Source organism: Equus quagga, chromosome 5 (genome assembly GCF_021613505.1).
Source record: "Equus quagga isolate Etosha38 chromosome 5, UCLA_HA_Equagga_1.0, whole genome shotgun sequence".
Taxonomy (NCBI): domain Eukaryota; kingdom Metazoa; phylum Chordata; class Mammalia; order Perissodactyla; family Equidae; genus Equus; species Equus quagga.
Genome location: NC_060271.1, coordinates 37815609 through 37831186, shown reverse-complemented (window position 1 = coordinate 37831186; position 15578 = coordinate 37815609). Strand labels below are relative to the sequence as shown.

At 58.2% G+C, this 15578-nt stretch overlaps 1 protein-coding gene across 2 annotated transcripts in view; it reads left to right on the top strand.

Moving 5' to 3' along the window:
* Nucleotides 1-15578, top strand: part of KAZN (kazrin, periplakin interacting protein) — a 438209-nt gene that overhangs the window by 346827 nt on the left and 75804 nt on the right. Inside the window, exon 1 of one of the 2 annotated variants that reach the window (XM_046660682.1) lies at nucleotides 9267-9291. The exons of the other annotated variant lie outside the window; for it this stretch is intronic. The gene's annotated coding sequence lies outside the window, so the exon portion shown is untranslated. Of the gene's footprint in view, nucleotides 1-9266; nucleotides 9292-15578 lie in introns of those variants that run through there. 2 annotated transcript variants of the gene reach the window in all.

Genomic DNA, 15578 nt, shown 5'->3' with positions numbered 1-15578 from the left:
CAGCTGAGTCGTCGGTAGGTCCTGAATCAGCGGTGGCCGCTGCTACTTGCCCTGTTCAGCGTCATCAAATGCATGGGAGTAGACACTCTGCCAGGTATTGGAAACAAAGACAGTCATTCATTCCAGAAATATCGATTGACCCCTGGCCAAATGCCAGGCCCAGGGCTAGGTGCTGAGGGTGTGGTGGAGAACAGAACAGGCTCTGCGCCTCCTCCCAGCCCAGCATCAATTAGTAACAAATTAGTGCGCAGACGAGGAAAAGAGAAGATAGTCACACACGCCATGAAGGAGTGAAATGGGGAGGCGTGGAAGACGGGGGCCCTTGGCGTGCGGTGGCCAGAGCACGCCTCTCTGGAGCAGGGACTTTGACCCAAGACGTGGGAAGGAGGCAGCTGTGTATGCCTGGGGGATGGAGGCAGCCGGTGGAGGTAGAGGGAGGACGGGGAGGGAGCGGGAGACAGAGGAGGGGCAGCCACGGTGGGGCTGTGCGTCCCGGGAGGAGCTGGGGTTTTATTACACGCATGGCAGGATGCGCTGGTTTTGAGCAGAGAAGCGACTCAGTCTGATCTGCATTTTGAAGCAGCCCCTCTGCCGCTGCATTGAGAATAGGATGGGGGCCGGGGGGCAGAGGAGGCTGTCACAGTCCTCCAGCAGGACCCGTGGGAGAATCCACGGGACTCGGCGGCAGATGAGATGTGAGAGAGAAGAGAGGGCAAATCGCAGGGAGGGGCTGGGGCACCTGTGCAGGGCAGTTCCTCCTCCAGCCTGCAGGCACCAGGGAGCCATTGCAGGCGTTAGGCAGGGAGTGGTGACATCAGATTGGGGTTTAGGAAGCCTGGGGTGTAGCGTGGAAACAGGGGATCCAGCCGTGAGCAGGAAGGCCTGGGCCAGGGAGGAGGCGGGCGGTGAAGGGGGGTGGTCTTCCCCGCAGAGGGTGCGCTGCACGGGGGACCTGTTTTCTCCTCACGTTTGGCCTCAGGCTCCCTGCGCGGGGGCCCTGCACCGTCACCCCCTCTCCTCCTCCTCTTGGCTTGCTGCCTGCCCACCTGCCTGTGAGCCAAGGGGGAATGGTCCCCTCCCCTGCGGGACCCCAGTCCAGGCCGAGGCAGCGTTCCCACGGCTTCTCGGTCCTGCCCACCTGCTCACTGGCGGCTGGGGCAGAGCCGGGACTGGCTTCAGGAGTGAGGGCTGCCTGGAGCTCTGCCTGCCCAGCTGGCTGGAGGGAATTGGGATTAAAAGCCAGCAACTGCACTGGGAGTCATGACACACAGGGCTCAGACGTGCCATCCCAAAGCCAGGAGATCCAGTGACCCGGGGTTGCATTCCATCCGGACGCCGTGCCGAGTGGATCTGTAAATCTGTCCTGGCATGCCGTGGTTATCCCCCTTCTGGCCATGCCTGTTTGGGGCACAGCTCAGCACCAGAGGCTGAAGTGGGTCTGGCCGTGGGAAGTAGGGAGCGGGTGTCAGGAAAGCCTGGCTGCAGCCGCTGCTCCCAGGGCTTCTGGGCCCTGCAGCTCTGGGCACACTGGGACCACCGGCCCCGGGGCCTCCTGGCCTGCAGCTCTGGGTATACTGGGACCACTGCCCCCGGGGCCTCCTGGCCCTGCAGCTCTGGGCACACTGGGACCACCGCCCCCAGGGCCTCCTGGCCTGCAGCTCTTGGCACCCTGGGACCACTGACTCTGGGGACTCCTCCCTCACCTGGGCTCTTGGGGTCCCTGCACGTGACCCTGCTAGGCAGTTCCTTTTGCCACTACTGCCACACTCTCCACCGCCACCTTCACAGGTATGTGCTGAGGCCCAGCTGCAGGTGCCAAGGCGACCGTGGTTTCCTTTCATCACCTGGAACAGGAACAGTGAGCCTTCCTGGGGTTTTGCGTGCACGCCTGCGCATCCGGGCTCGGGGCAGCGCTGCTCGGCGTTTCTGCATGACTCCGGGTCACTCTGGGAACATACAGTTGCATGTATTTTTGTTTTCACCTGTTTCTCTTTCCCTCCTCTCAGGCGTGGACTGTCACTCATCTGTTGTCATTGGGTCTTCTCTCGGCGTGGATGGAGGCAGTTCTGTGTGGGGGTCGGGGTCAGGGGTGCAGGGTTCAGGTGCTGGCTCCAGTGTACAGTATCTGTGGGACCTCGGGCCAGTCCCTTAGCCCCTCTGATGATCAGTTTATTCATCTGCAAAGTGGGGTGATAGTAGGACCTTCCTGGTAAAGGGGTGTGAGGACTGACTCCTGTCACTTCAGTCAGCTCCCCTGGGCACGGGCAGCCCCCAGGACTGAAGTGACACCCTCGGGACTTTGTCACCCACCCTGCCACACTTCAGACCCAGCACGGAGCAGGCCACGGGCCACCAAGGCCACCGCTGCTCAGCAATAGTGCTTAGCACAGGGACTTCTCTTTGGGCGGCAGGAGGGGCTGAGTCCTTAGGGAAAGGGGGCGCATGGGCCTTGTCACTTGACCCTAGAAGGGGCCGGCTGGCTGGGAGGGCAGCTGCCTGGCAGGAGGGGAGTCTCTGCAGTCGTGTGTCTTTAAGGTGAGACCTGAGCTCCATGTGTTCCCTCAGGTACATTCCTCCTCAGGTGAGCTGGGACCTCCCAAGATCCCCGGAGGTGCCAGCACTGGGCTGGGCCCTGTCTGTCCTGTTTGACAACCAGGAAACCTCTGCCCATGGGGGTCCCTGCAGGGTCTGGCTGGCATCTGCTGCTCCCCGTCTCGATTCCATCAGACCAGGAGCCCAGGGGACAGTCTCCCAGGGCTGTGCCTCTGTCTCCATATCTTTGCGGTCAGAAAGGCTGGGACAGCGCACATGCACACACCAGCTGCACGGGGAACGAAGCAGGGGCCGGTAGAAGGGGCTACGTGGGGCTCTTCTCTGTTCTCCAGTTCTGCTCCTTCTCACTTGCTCCTCATTTTCTGCCTTCAGCAATTCTTGCAGAACGCCCCTCTTGCTGGAAGCCTCTCCCGTTCAGCCCAGGTGCCTCTGAGTTTTATTTATCTTCGTTTGTTCCAGGCTGTAAAACTGGTGACCCGCAGATATGTTGTCTTGAGCCTGCATGCTGCTTTTTAAATTTCTGAATGTCGGAAACTATTCACGGTCTGCATTTCAACCTTCTCGTGGAAAACAAGCGGGTCTGGCCGCCCTGCGCCCGGGCTGCCCCGGGTCAGCGGTCAGCTGGAGCTGAGAGCTGGCTGCCCCTATAGACGGCTCATGCCACCCTCAGCCCTCCACCACGCGCCCAGGCCCTCCCTCCAGGCCCCTCTAGGTGCTGGTGTCTGTCCCCATGCACCAACCGTCTGTACCCCGTGCTTCCAACCTGAGAATGCCCGTCAGCGTTCCGTCTCCTCCTGAGAGCAGAAGTGGCTCAACCCTGTGCGTCTCTGATCCCAGCTCCACACCCCGGACAGTGTCCAGTGCCTGTGATGTGGTGGGGGGAGCTTTTCTCCCCTTTACCTTGAAACCACGTCCTTCTCTCGCCCGTTCCTGGCCTCCGTCCATCTCTCTTACTCCCAGGCACCGCCCTCCGTCCAGACTGGCCAGCGCTGTGACTCACACCTTCCCTTTGGCTCCTGGGTCCCTTCTCTGGCAGCTGGGTTTTAACACACCGGGTGTGTGGCTGCATCACCAGTGTGTCCTCAGGACCCAGCTCAGGGCCTGGCCTGCGGTGGGGGATGCAGGAATGGAGAGTGTGTGGATGAGATGTTGAGATATCTACCAGGTCACCCCCACACCCGCCCTGAGGCTCAGAGAGAGACAGAGACGCCCTCCCGGACCACGTCGCCTTGGGGTGGGCAGAGGTCTTGTAGCAACGCGCTTCGTGGCCGGCCCTCTAAGGGCGTGCATACCAGCCAGGGGGCTGCTGGCGAGGGGCTGCTCGCCGGCCGGGTCTGTGCACTTCCTCCGAGTCAGCCTCCCTCCCGCCCCCCTCCCCTGGTCCCCGGAAGAAGGGCTGATCTTCCCAGAGACCTGCCACTTGCAGGGAGAAAGGCGTCATGGGAGCCTCACCACCCGCCCCACCCCAGGCGCCCCAGGGCCTTGCGTGTGGTGCACTGGGAGGGAGGTGCATTTGCCTGTGTGACCTGGCACCCGTCTCCCTGGCTGACCTCCCCTCCCCGAGCTTGCGGTCACACAGTCCTGTCTGTTCCTCAGATGCCCTAAGGCCATCCATTCCTGGGGGCCTTTTCGATTTGCTGATCCCTTGACCCAGAATGTTCTTCGCCAGCATTCCCTGTTTCCTGGAGCGCCTGGCTCCTGTCCTTCATGGTCTCAGTTTAAATGTCACCTGTGCAGAGGGGTCCTTGGTGCTGCTTCTCCCAGGGAGACGCGTCATGTGCCCCCTGCCCCTCCTGTCATTCTCAGTGTCAGCTTCAGGCGGTTGGTTCTCTTCCGAGTGGAGGTCACAGTTCCTGACTGTTTTCTGTGTTTGGGCTCCTGGATATTTGCTGTCAGCTGCGGGAGGGCAGAGCGGTCGTGTCTGACGTACTTCTGCTCTGTGCCCAGCAGCCAGCACGCGGTTAGAGTGTGGTGGGTTCTCGGTGAAGCTGTGCTGAAGAATAGACAGGGAAGAGAAGGGCACTCACGGATCAGGAGCAGACTGATCGCCTCTGAGGACGTAGCACCAGGGCCTGGGCCAGGAGTTGGCGCAGGGCCCAGAGCCTTGTGGACGGACCAGGACCCCAGGCACCGGGGGTCCACTGCGGCTTCACAGAGAAAGGCCTCAGGCAGACCTGATCAAATCCCAGCTCAGCCACGAAGTGGCTGTGTGGCTTTGGGCAAGTTACTTAACCTCTCTCAGCTCCAGCTTCCTCGTCTATGAAATGGGTGTGGTACCTTCCGACTCACAGGGGTTATTAATGCGATAATGAGTGTAAGGTGTTTGGGAATAGCATCTGGACACGCCAAGCACACAGCAAATTATTTAGTGAGCCTGATTTTAAGTGTGTTTGGTTTGGAGTGAGAGAGACAGGAAGTAGAAATGTGGGTCTGTGCTCGGGAACAAAGTAAGGCTTAGCTACACTCCGACTCTTTTCCTCTGTCCTCCTTGTTCTCCCGAGGACAGCAACTATCACAGACGCACCTCAGCCAGCGTGGGGCAGAGTGGCAGGTGGGCACTGCTCTGCTGCTGGTTGATGTTTTTGTGGGTTTTTGGGTAAAAGATGCTGTAAAGATTGGCATGCAGGGTTTGGGGATTATCGGGTGTGGGGGCATGGGCCCTCTGCTCCTTCTCCCCGTATCAGCCCAAAGGTGAGTAAGGGTGTTGCCAACTTGTCTACTTCCGACAGCCAGAGAGAGCCGGCCCAGGGCACGGGGTCTGCGGGTGGGGTGGAGAGCTCAGGGGCCGAGGTGGGCCGGGGGCACAGCTTCCTCTGGCCGTGGTGCTGTTCCAGCCCCAACACTCTACCTGAATTAACACGTGAAATCCTCATGACACCCCATGAGGCAGGCACTCTTATTGGCTCCACTTTACAGATGAGGAAACTGAGGCACAGGGAGGCAAAAAGCCCCAGCTTGGTAGAGCCTGGATTCAGGGTGCTGGGCTAAAGGACTTGCACTTTCAACCACCTTGCCATCCTGCTGGGAGCGACAGTCGGCAATTATGTGTCAAGTTCTCGTGTTGAACCTAGTGGCAGTTTGGGTGGTAAAGTACAAAGGATGCTGGTCTTAGAGTCAGATGGACCTGGTTGGAATCGCGGGTCTTACTGCTGTGTGACTTTAGGCAAGTCACTTCACCTCTCTGAGCCTTCACTTTACCATTAGGACAATGGAGATAAAGATGCCTCCTTTGCAGGGTTGTTCAGAACATGGACGAGGATAGCATGCAAAGGCCACCCACCCCCGCGAGGTGCCCTACAAGTGTTTGTTTACTCCTTTTTTCCAGGATTTCCTCCCATCCTGAGCCTTCAGCTCCAGGCATTGGCCCCCGTCCAGAGCCTGACCTTGGCCTTGAGTTCCACGAGGACTTCGGAAATGACTTTGGCAGCCCCGGCGCAGGGAGCCGCCGCGGTCCGCCTGCAGATCAGAGTCTGCCGGTGCCCCTTGCCAGGCCTTTCATGTTGTTGCCTTATTTCACAAGAGCCCCGGTGTTTGTTTAGCAATGGCGTGGTATTTTTAGAACTTAAAAGTAATTCCGCTCTTCGAGGAATGAGCTTGTGGATGCAGTCGCAGCCAGAGCCAGGCCTGGATTGGAGGCGTGTGGGCGTGCTGCCCTGGACCCCTCCATCCTGCACTCTGCTCCCCTCGGGCCTTTCCGTTGGATGTGGGCACCCTCAGCCTGCCCTGTCCAGCTCGACTCCTTCCTGCCCTCTGGTCTAGGTCGTGGGGGGGCCGGCGGACATATACTCAACAGTCCTAGCATGTGGGAGGCTGCACAGTGGCCCCCAGCGATGTCCACATTCTCATCTCTGGGACCTGTGCAAATGTTGCCTTGTGTGGAAGGAGGGACTTCACAGAAGGGGTTGAGGCTCTTGAGATGGGAGATTGTCCTGGGTTATCCGGTTTTGGGTAGAATAGGTTTTGGCCAGAAAACCTATTTCGGACTCTGACCTCCAGAACTGTAAGAGAATAAGTGTGTGCTGTTTTAAGCCACTGAGGGTGTGGTCATTGCTCCACACCCATGGGAGCCGATACACATCCCAGTGTCCCCCTCCCTCCCTTCGAGCTGGGGGGCGCACCGAGCCCCTGTGATGCGTCCGTGAGACAGGGTGTGTTCCTCCTGGGGTTCCTGGGAGAACTGATGAGGGGACCCGGCCCAGCCCTGGCGTGTGGGGAGCCTGGAAATATCACACAGTCGTCACCCGCAGAGCCTCAGGGTCGGGCTGGGAGCCGCACAGTGGCCGTGTGCTTGGATCAATGTCCCGGAAACCTGGATTCAAACTCCAGCTTCACCAAAGTCAGCGAAGTTTTCCAGTGAAGTTTGGCAAAGTTGCTTGTGCCCCTGGCCTCCGTTTCCTCATCTGAAAGAGGGGAGGACAGTGACCCCAGAACTGTGAGCGGATGCACGCAGAGCGCGTGGCATAAGCCTGACCCACAGCTGCTGGCTGAACAGAGCCGCTGCCCTGGTTTGGTCAGCTGCTCCAGCTTCTCTCTGCCCCGAGCTCGGCCACGTGCCTCCTTCCACAGCTGGAGGGCTCCCAGGCTCCTGGGTCGACTCTGCTGGACGTGGCATTTTCCCACGATGTTCATTGTACCGGAGGACCTGAGGACCACTCTGTCCCACCGGCAGGCGATGTAGGGTGGGAAGTGGTTTCTTCTGCTGGTAGCCCACTCGGTCCTACAAAGCTGAAATCCTAACCAACTGCCATGGCGGGCACCGTTCCTCCTCCCGGCTGAGGCCTCCGGAGGCCGCGGTGACACATCTGTCAGAGGTGTGGGAGGAGAGAGGCCCAGAAATGGGTCTCAGATGTTCCCTGTCCCGGCCAAGACTCGCTGTCGTGTTTGTGAGGACGCAGGATGTCCAAAGGGCATCGAGATGGGTTCAGTCAGGTTTGTAGAGAGAAATCTGTGTGCTGACGCTGTCGCCTGGTCGATTCAGGCAGGAGCCGGCAGGTCTGCAGCCACGGAGGCAAGGGCACGTGGTGGCCTCGGGCTCCTAGTTTCTCGTGTCCTGCAGAGGACAGCATTAGGGTTGGGAGTGGAATCCAACTGCCCGGGTTAAAGCCGAGCTTGGCCAGTTGCTCTCTGAATGACTTAACTTCCTGGAGCCTGTTTCCCCATCCGTCAGCCTCGCATCATCATCATCATCTTCCTCTGACACATCTGGAGCCCTTACTAGAGCCAGGCACTGTCCTGAGTTCTCTGGATGGACGTTAACTCCGAATCCTCACCATAAACCCCGCGAGGTGGGGGCTCTGGTCCCCCAGGTGAGGGAGGGGCATGGGGGCGGGGAAGAAAATGCCCAGGGCCACCCCCCAGGCAGGGGCAGGGCTGGGATTTGGACTCAGTTGCTGGCGCTCATTAGACTCGCACCCCCTCCCTTGGGGATAACGTGGGGTGGCCGAGCTCCTCCAGACCTTTTCTGGACGATGCGTGTAAAATGCGAAGCATGGTCCCTGGATCTCAGGAACTGCTCAGGACCTGTTTCCGCTTCCGTTATCCAGACGAGCAGAGGGTCCTGCCACTTGCGTTTGGGGACCTGGGTCAAATCCATTCTAACGTCAGAGGGCCGTGAGTGATGGTGGTGGTGGTGTCGTGGTCCACAAGTCGAGACTCATCTGATCGTGTGCTTTCCATGATGTGCAGGGTGTTCATTCTGTGTCAATTACACCTCAGTAGAGCGATCTTTAAAAAATACGGCAGAAGTTAATCAGCAGAACGGAAATCCATTCTGCCCAGTGCCCTGCCCGGTGGGGCCAAAGGACGGTCCCCTTTTTAGGTTGCTTTTCAGGCAGTGTCCTCTAAGCTCAAGTTCTAGCATGAAAGGGGGCTGGGGAGATGGGAGGGGAGGGTCCTTTGTCCTGGGTGTTGCTTGCATGTCACAGCGTTGGGCTCTCCTGGTCTCAGCTCAGGATCAGCACGCACACGCATGTGCACACACACACACAAACACTCCCCTTGGTAGTGGGATCATGTTCCCGCAGGTGTGTTTTGTGAACAACGCACCTGCCTGCTGCACAGGCTCCGTTACGTAGAAGCGATGTTTACCCCCTGCACCCAGGTGTCACCCTCGGTGCCCCCCGCCCCGGTCTGCCCTAGGAGCTGCCTCTTTCATGGCCCGCGTCCTGCCTTACGCCTTGGCTGGTGGCATCAGCTCACAGGTGTCGAGCCCGGGTTCCCGGCCCTGCCGGGACAGAATGAAGCCAGGCCACCTTCTCCTTCTCGCCCTTCAAGGACATTTCCTCTGAGGCTCTGTGTTCTAGGCACTGTGGAAGGGCCAGGTGGACCTGGGACCAAGACACAGCCCAGCAGGGTAGACGGGCCGGGGGCCAGAGTCCAGACTTGGCGCTGTGTGACCCTGAGTTACTCCCTCAGCCCAGATGAGAGCGCCCCAAATTTTGTCAGTTCCGACATGCGCATTTTCGCAGAGTTTGATTGGCACTGTTTTTCTTTCCTTGCCCCCTGAAGTGTGGCTGCATCTTATCCCTGCCAGCCTCCTGGATCTGAGGACGTGCACTGTGGGAGGCCTGGGCTGTGTGCACCTAGGAACATGTAGAGGAAAGAATACGACTCCAGAACCCACGGCCGTGGTCCTCGTCCCAGCTCTGCCGCTTTCTGGCTGTTGCGGTCCAGACGAGTGATGTGACCTCTGAGAACTTCCGTTTCCCCACCTGTAAACCGGGGACAGTCAAGTGTACTGTGAGTTGGTTCGTGATTTGATGAGCTGAGGTGTGGGAGCCCTGGCCCAGGGCTGGGCGTCTAGCTGGTGTTTGGTCCCTTTGCTCGCCATCCTTAGGAGGATGACGCTGTATCTCCTTGAAGTCCGTCTCCGGGGAAACTAAGTCTGAGGTGCTTCCAGCATTGCTCTTTATGGCGTCCAAGTCACTCCGACCTTGTGCCTCAGTTTCATCATCTGTAAAATGGGTGTAATCGTAGTACCTCCCCCCCGGAGTGGCTGGCACTTCAAACCTGCTCGCTGGGGGCGTGTGCCAGGCGCTCACGGATCCAGGGCTCCGTCTTGCTGTTATTCATGGTGATTGTTCTCCTGAGCTGCGGATGCAGACTGAGTGGGTCCAGATCACTCCCTTGAGACCTTGCAGCCTCCTACATGGTGAGGAGGGGGATGTGGGAGCCAGGCCCAGCCTGGAGACACGAGGCATCAGGGCCCACCCTGAGTCCAGCGCACGGGACGGTCTCAATGTGTCTTACAAGTGCACCTTAATTATTTAAAACCATTATTGGTCACACCCGTGCTTTCATCTGTCCTACACATTTTGCTTTTGCAGGTTGCTGGGCATGTGCCCGACCCCTAGGGGTCCAGTGTCTGCACTATAGGCATGGGCAGGTGCCATCTGTCGGGGCTGTGTCCCTCCTTCCCCCCTGACTCTGCCCCACTTTCCCTGGGCTCCCAGTTAGCTGGTCATCCCACCCCTGCCTGATTCCTTCCTAGTTTAAACTTTAACCTAAAGAGGGTTGGTGTTTGTGCCACAGTGCCAGGAAACCAGTGCCCCGCTGTCTTGTCCCTTCTGCAGTGGGACAGACGTCTCGGCGACCCCGGTGGCGCTTGCATTTCTCATTTTCCCTGTGCTTTACCGTGTGGCTGCGCTCCGGCACATATCCACAGGACGGGTCTTGGCGTGGCTGGAGGATTGGAGGTCTGAACCTTGAGCCCCGGCCCGTGAGCTGGGCTGAGATGGGTTCCACTGCCAGGAGACTAGGGTGCTGCTGTGTTCTGCCAAACCCACCCACCAGCCAGCTTGGGGGGTCCCAGGGAACTCTTCCTGGGTGCAAACCAAAGCCAAACCCTTTCGAGTTTACAAAACACTTGCATCCAGCATCTTGTTTAAAGGAAAGCGGATTCCTGCAGCCGGGAATGAGCTGGAGGGGGTCGGCCCCGGCGTTGTGGGCCTCGGGAGGTTCATGTTGGGTCTAACCACCTGCAGAGGTTAGCTGGTGACCTCGCAGGTGCCCTCAGGTCAGAGCTGCTTGGTCAACACCGATTGGATTGGACTGGACGTGAGCAAGAAAGACCTGGGCTGGGCAGGTCAGACTGTGCAGAGCAGCCCCCCAGGGAAGGGTGGGTCTTTCCCTTTCCTTTCCTGTCTATTTCATCCCCTCCCCAGGGCTGACTGCCCAGGTGTCACTGCTAAAGGCCCAGGGGGGTTGGCTAAAGAGTGAGGGCAGTGATGGTCATTCACTCCTTCATTCCGCGTCTTTATGGAGCCCCGACTGTGTGCCAGGCACAGTCCCAGGTGCTGAGGACACAGCAGTTACTAAAACAGACAGCAGTCCCTGCCATCCCGGGGATGGCATTCTAGACAGGGTGCAGAGGAGACAACAGACAAGGTCACTGGGTGAAATAGATGGTCTGGTGGGTGTGATACTCAGTGCCAAGGAGAAGCAGCAGGGAGGAGGGGCAGGAGTGGCCAGGGATTGCAGTTCTAGAAGCTTCCAGGGAAGGAACGATGTCACTAATAACAACAGCAATAGCTGTGTTTGCTCACTGCCTTCTGGAGGCCAGGCCCTGTGAGTAACTTGACTGACACTCCCGTCACCCTGGTAGCACCCTGGGGGTTCCTTGGGGAGGCTGGGCAGCGTGTGGGGACCAGACACTGGGCGGTGGGCTCGGAGCACAGCCCTCCTGTCCCAGCATTGCCTCAGGCCTGCTGCCTACGTTATCCTGCAGATGGCACCAGCCCCCAGCTGTGGATGGGAAGGGCAGGAGCACCCACCTCCACCTCCGGGGGTCGCTGTGAGGATTAAGTGAGCTAATGCTGTGAGGATTAAGTGAGTTAATGCGTAATGCTCACAACCCTTCGTACACGCCCATACGTGGTAACTGCCTTTATTAGTATAATTAGCCCCATTTGCTGTGGAGAAAATGCACTAGTGAGCTATAGAACCCGGATTTGAACCCAGAGCTGGCGCTCCAAATCCGGCGGGTTTTTCTCAGAGCTAGCAACCCCAGGAGGCCTAGACATCACGGTCCCAGGTTACAGATGAGAACATCGAGGCACGGGGTACCCAGCCAGGAAGAGCGAAAGTACGCTTCAAGCTGAGGGCTCTCTCGGGCGTCCCTGCTACCCAGGCCGCCTACGTGTGGACTCACAGGGGGCAGCTTGGAGGTCACCAGGGACCCAGGCATGGCTCTGCTCGGACACAAGGCGGCAGGCCGGGTGGTGGGAGCCTCCCTCCCTGGCCCCCGCTTCTGCTCTGACGGAAGGTCCGTCGCCCGCCTGCCTTCACAGCCGGATAGTGGATATTATGAGGCAGAGGAGGCTGGGAGCACAGCTCACCCCTCCTTTTGTGCACATTACCGCTTGCTGACAAATCTGACAGCCGCCGTCCACTCCACTCCTCGGCTTCGATTTGCACACGAAGTTCTTTCCCTGATAGATTCATCAGTTCATCGCATCTCCCGTGGGCACAATGGGCAGCACAGGACGGGAGGCAGTGCCCTGCCTCCGTGCAGAGGTGGCCCCTGCAAGCAGGCCTGGCCGGCAAGGGCCCCTCTGGCCAGGTTCTGGGGCAGAGGAGGCACCTCCTCCCTCCTTCCCGTTTTGATAAAAGAACCGTTTGGCCCGTGCGGCTCAGTGAGGATCTGGGAGCCCTGGTCGTCTGACTCTGTGGCCTGCGGAAGCCATAGCTGCTTTCCCGGAGGCTCAGCCGAAGCGCGTCACTGTGAGCCGGGCTCGCGGGCCAGGCCTCCCCCGTCCAGCTGCACCGTCTCAGAGGCTGGGACCTGGTTGTGGTTCTGTGCCCCGGGCTGCCGGTGTCATGAAGGAAGGGGCTGTCCGATGCTGAGGAGTGGCCTGAGCTTCCAGGGTCTGCGGTGGGTCCCTGGGCTCTGCAGTCCTCAGAAAGCCCAGGAGGAGAGGGCCTTGGCTCTCAGGAGCTGTGTGACCAAAGATGTCATTTAACCCTCCGAGCCTTGCTTTGCCCATCCATAAGCTGAGAATATGGGTACTCACTGAGTTGTGTGCAGATGAGTGAGATGTCTGTGTTGAGGAATGGTAACCCCCCACTATGTTTGCAGAGCACTGTTTGCAGAACACTTCACAGAGGTCATTTCACGTGAGCTTTAAGGTCGCCCTGTGGAGTAGGCAGGATCAAAGATGAGAGGTTATGTGACCTGCCCAGGGTGTCGCAGGGCCTCGAGCCTTGGTGTCTGGCTCTAAGTCTAAGGCTCTTTCTGCCTTACCCCATGTACCTTCCAGGTTCAAGGTTTATATAAGGCACTGCTGTTATCCTGAGAGTCAGCCCAGGTCCCCACTGGTCCCTGAAGGTCCAGCAGCCCTGAGCAGGGGTGGCAGAGTGGCAGTGGTGGTGGCTGGGGACACTGAGAGGCAATGCCAAGGTCCCACCCCCTCCCAGCCATGCTTGCAAAGGCCTCTCCTTCGTCCTCCTTGCTGAGTGCTGTTTGTTCGGGCTGTTACTAGCTCAGTTCCTGTTATTCCCCCCAGACAATCAGCCAGGAAATTCTTCACTTTTGTTTCCTTAAGAGGTCAAACGCTTTTCTCTTTGCAGAAGTAAATAAATCCTGCACGCTGAGTTGGCAGTTTTTACGGCAGCCTGCAGGCCCCCTGCCCTGCACCGTTAGCCAGCCCCACTGGGGGTCGGAAGACACCAAGGAAACACGGGCAGCCTGCAGCCCATCCTCCGACTGCCCACGTAGTATCCTGGGCATGTCTGCAAAGGTGGGGACAATTTTTAAACCAGACCCGGGGCTGGAGCCCAGGATGATGTGGGGAAGAGACAGTGCCTGGATGGTGTTGGCATCCGTTGCTTCTCCCTCCCACATCCAGAATCGTGATGGAAGTGAGTGAGGGCAGCAGTGTGACATCGCACTCCCCGAGAACTCAGTCGTGAGGCCGTCTCGGCTCTCCAGAGCGTCCTGAGCCCCAGGAAGGCCGTGAAGCCTGCCCGGGAACAGGCAGAACCACAGTCACAGGCTGGGCGCTCTGCGCACACGGCACCCCTCGCTCGGCTGGGACGACTCCTGCTACACACAACTCGAACGAGCCGAGACATGCCGTTAAGCCCACGGCAGCTTAGAGGAGATGAGCTGGGAGCGCTCCTGCAGGGGGGACAGCCCTCAGCCACACGGCAAGGGAAAAACTGCACAAGGAGCCAACTTCACCAAGTGCCAAAGTCCGGACCACTCGGGGGAGGCATAAACTGTCCTCTGCCAGCCTTGGTGGCACTGTTTTTTATTATGGAAAATTTCAGTTATATACAGACGTTAATAGAATAGCATAATAAATCCTGTGTACCTGTGACCTGGCCCCGACATCCGTCGCCCCAACATCCACCGCCCCGTGGCCCATTCTGTCCCGACTTCATCCACACCCTCCTTCCCACGTTATTGTGAAGCAAACCCCAGACATGTCGTGTCATCAATTAGGACGTTCGTATCTCACTGTAAAAGAGAAGGACTCTCTAAAAAAAAAAGAAAAAAAACCCTCCAAACTATGATCACACCTAAAAAAAATGGTTAGCTCTCCAGTCACAATTCAGATTTCCCATCAACTCATAAACTCATGTTTTAAACTTTGGACTCGGGATCCAAGTGAGATCCACCCACTGCGATCAGTTGAAATGTCTTCTCGTCTAAAGGCTCCTCTTCGTGGCTTTTTTTTCCTCTTGCTGATTACTGGTTGTAGAGTCATACTGTCTGTCTTGTGGGTTTCCAGGGTCTGGAGTTTGCTGATTGCGTCCCCGTGCTGTTGTTCAACATGCTCCTCTGTCCTGTGAATCAGGAGTTCATCTAGAGGCCGGACCATTTTCTTTACTCGTGTTTTGCTAGACTCCTTCCAAGGAGACGATGGGGCCCTCCCCTCAGGAGGCACAGGCTGTCGGCTAGTCTTTCTTGTGACGTTGGCCACCCTGGTCACGCGACGCCTGAGTCCCACCACTCGGCGGGAGTGGCGGGATGGGGTGTTCTCGGCTGTCACCCCTTCATCACGCGGTAGCTGGAGTCCTTCTCTGAAGAGACTCCCCGTCGTCTGCGATTTGTTTACCCGCTAACACGTTTCGGTTCGTATAGGAAGGACAGGATGAAGGCTTGACTTTTTTCCCCTTTATTTCCCAGTTTTCAGAATAATGAGTTAGCTCCTTTGCTTTCATCACTGCATTTTAAAAGCTTGGGTCATCAGAACAATTCGAGCAATACCTCTGTTAAGCTCGATGCTTAAAGGGCTCGACTATTTAGAAAACTCGGACAACAAGATGGTGCATTCAGCTAGACGGCTGAGAGTCATGAGCAAAGGGGGCGATGTGAGGGTGTTGATGAACGGGGCACAGACAGGTTAGGGGTCATTCCCACCTTGTTGATAAGAAGACTGAGCCCCAGAGATTGGGATGTGCCCTGTGTGCAGCCGGCCAGCGTCAGAGCCCAAAGGCTGTGACAGAGCAGGTCCTGCTCGCGTCCTCTCCAGCCTCCAGGCTCCTGCCAGGCCGAATGCATGCTCTTCCCCACCTTACAGAACGCCCTGGGGCCCAGCTCCTCGGGCACAGAGCACCAGCCACCAGGATGGCAGCCTCAGGAGGCGGTTGGTGACACTTTCCCCAACCGTCTGAAGTTCGGGAGAAGCCCAGGCCTGCCTCTTGCTGGAAGCCTTTCCAGAGATCTCTCAGCTCCGATGTCTCTGGCTGCCCCTCCTCCCCCCAATACTCATATTCCCTTGGCCTTTAGCTCCTCGCTGCCTTGGGGACCACTGAAGACTCGAGGTGTCTTGCTTCTGTGCCAGCGCGGTGCCAGGCTTCCAGCAGTAATAAAGTCGGCCCGACTGCATGAGCAAATAAAATAGATGTGGCCCTTATCATTTGTACTTGGACTTGGTCATAAATCCCTCAAAAGCGGGAATTCTGGGTCTGCTGCGTGGCCGACCCTGGGCACACAGGGTTGGGATGTGATGTGGGGCCAGTCAGTCCGGCACCGGCCACTCCTGTCCTCGGGGAGCACGTTCGCCCTCCCGGCCGTCCCA